General features: G+C 31.1%; 1 pseudogene; it reads left to right on the forward strand.

Annotated features, from left to right (window-relative positions):
- Positions 1-797: 797 nt before the first annotated feature.
- On the forward strand, positions 798-916 carry LOC111739817 (annotated as a pseudogene).
- The last annotated feature ends 1,349 nt before the right edge of the window (positions 917-2,265 follow it).

Genomic DNA, 2,265 nt, shown 5'->3' on the forward strand with positions numbered 1-2,265 from the left:
ATTACTGTTTTGATTTTATTTGGATAAATACCCAGAAGTGCAATTGGTGGGTAATAAGGAGGTTCTATTTTTAATTTTTTGTGAAACTTCCAAACTGTTTGTTACGTGACTGTACCAAATTGCAATCCCAGAGAGGGTACGAGGGTTCCCTTTTCTCTACTTCCTTGCCAACGCTTGTTTTTTGATTTATTGATGATAGCCATTCTGACAGGTGTGGGGCAATATCTCATTGTGGCTTTAATTTGCATTTCTCTGATGATTAGTGACCTTGAGCATCTTTTCATATGTCTATTGGCCATCTGTAAGTCTTCTTTGGAGAAATACCTCTTCAAGTCTTCTGCCCATTTTTTAATTGAATTTTTTTTTTTTTTTTGGTGTTAAGTTGTATGAGTTCTTTATATATTTTAGATATTAACCCTTTATCAGATGTATCATAAGCAAATGTCTTCTACCATTCAGTAAGTTGTCTTTTTATTTTGTGGATGGTTTCCTTTGCTATGCAAAAACTTTTTAGTTTGATGTAGTCCCATTTGTTAACTTTTTCTTTTGTTTCCCTTGCCTGAGGAGATATATCAGAAAAAAAATACTAGTAAGAGCAATGTCAGGGAGTTTACTGCCTGTCTTTCCTTCTAGGAGTTTTTTGGTTTCTGGTCTTACGTTTAAGTCTTTAATCCATTTTGAGTTTATTCTTGTATATGGTGTAGGAAGATAGTCCAGTTTCTTTTATACATAATTGTTCAAGAAATGTGCCACACTATACAATGGGATATTACTTAACACTAAAATAATGAACTATTGTCTACAGCCATGCCACCCTGAATATGCCCAATCCTGTCTGATTTCTGAAGCTAAGCAGGGTCGGGCCTGGTTAGTACTTGGATAGGAGACCACCTAGGAAGACCAGGTGCTGTAGGCATTAAAAATAAATAATAATAATGAACTATTGATACATGTGGCAATTTAGATAGATATCAGGAGTATTATGCTAGTAAGAAAAACCATTATCAAAAGGTCACATACTGTATGATTCCATTTATATAGCATATTTAAAATGATAAAATTATAAAGAAAATAGAGTGGTGGTTGCCAAAAGTGTGGCATCTCGAAGGGGACAAATTGGTGTAACTATAAAGAGATAGGACAAGGGAGAACTTTGTGGTGATAAAATGGTTCTATATCTTGATTGTGGTTGTAATTACATGAATCTACACATATAATTAAAATACATAAACATACACATTGTACCAAAGTCAATTTCTAAGTTTTGGTATTGTGCTATAATTGTATAAAATGCAACTATTTGGGGAAATTGGGTAAAGAGTACTGAATAAGTGTCTTTACTATCTTTATAACTTAGTGTGAATTTATAATTACTTCAAAATAAAAAGTTAAAAAATTAAAAGGTCAGTGTCTTCAAAGAAATTTAAATAAAGTGGATTACAAAAGGCATGAAGAAACTCTTAAGCGTGATGTATATCTTCATGACATTGATTGTGAGTGTTGGGTTAATGGGTATATAGACATAGCAAATATGATTTGTACACTTAAGCTATGTAAAGTTTATTGTACATTCATTATACTTTAATAAATCTATAATTTTGTAGTGTTAAAATAATAACTAATATGCTCAAAGCAGATTGAGCGTATTCTCTAATATTTACGCTACTACCACATCTACATTAGGTTTAGGAAGTTTTAGTAGTTATCTAAGATCACAGGATTGGCATATGGAGGACACAGAATCTGAAAAGTCTGACTCCAAATTCTATTTTTTTTAACAAATGAAAATCTCCTGTTTCATCATTTCTTACCTGCCTTACAGCAAAATTCTTCTTATCTCTTTATTTATACTGTGTTCCTTTCTAATCAATTTTGAGAGAGTACCACTGGGATCTCTAAATCAGAAATCTCAAATTCTTTTTTCCAGTCTCATTGGTAACTCTCATAATATTCCCATTAAAAATTTCTAAAATGAAGTACAAATATCAAAAACATTTTCTCTCTCCTTTCTGCCTTAAACACACATACACATACACACCCAGACACACCTATATAAAACTTGACTATCTTATATTTTATAACTTTTGTATATGTATCATAATATATATTCTATATTTTATAACTTATATACTAATAATGTGTATATAAATATATAAAATTTACCCAACTTACTTTCTTCTAATACTGAACAAAAAAATCTTAGCACATTTTCTCCCCTATGACAAGAACTTCCTACTTTTCCATAGCATCATATCCAATTATCAA

The sequence above is a fragment of the Pteropus vampyrus genome, unplaced genomic scaffold (genome assembly GCF_000151845.1).
Source record: "Pteropus vampyrus isolate Shadow unplaced genomic scaffold, Pvam_2.0 Scaffold54, whole genome shotgun sequence".
Lineage (NCBI taxonomy): Eukaryota > Metazoa > Chordata > Mammalia > Chiroptera > Pteropodidae > Pteropus > Pteropus vampyrus.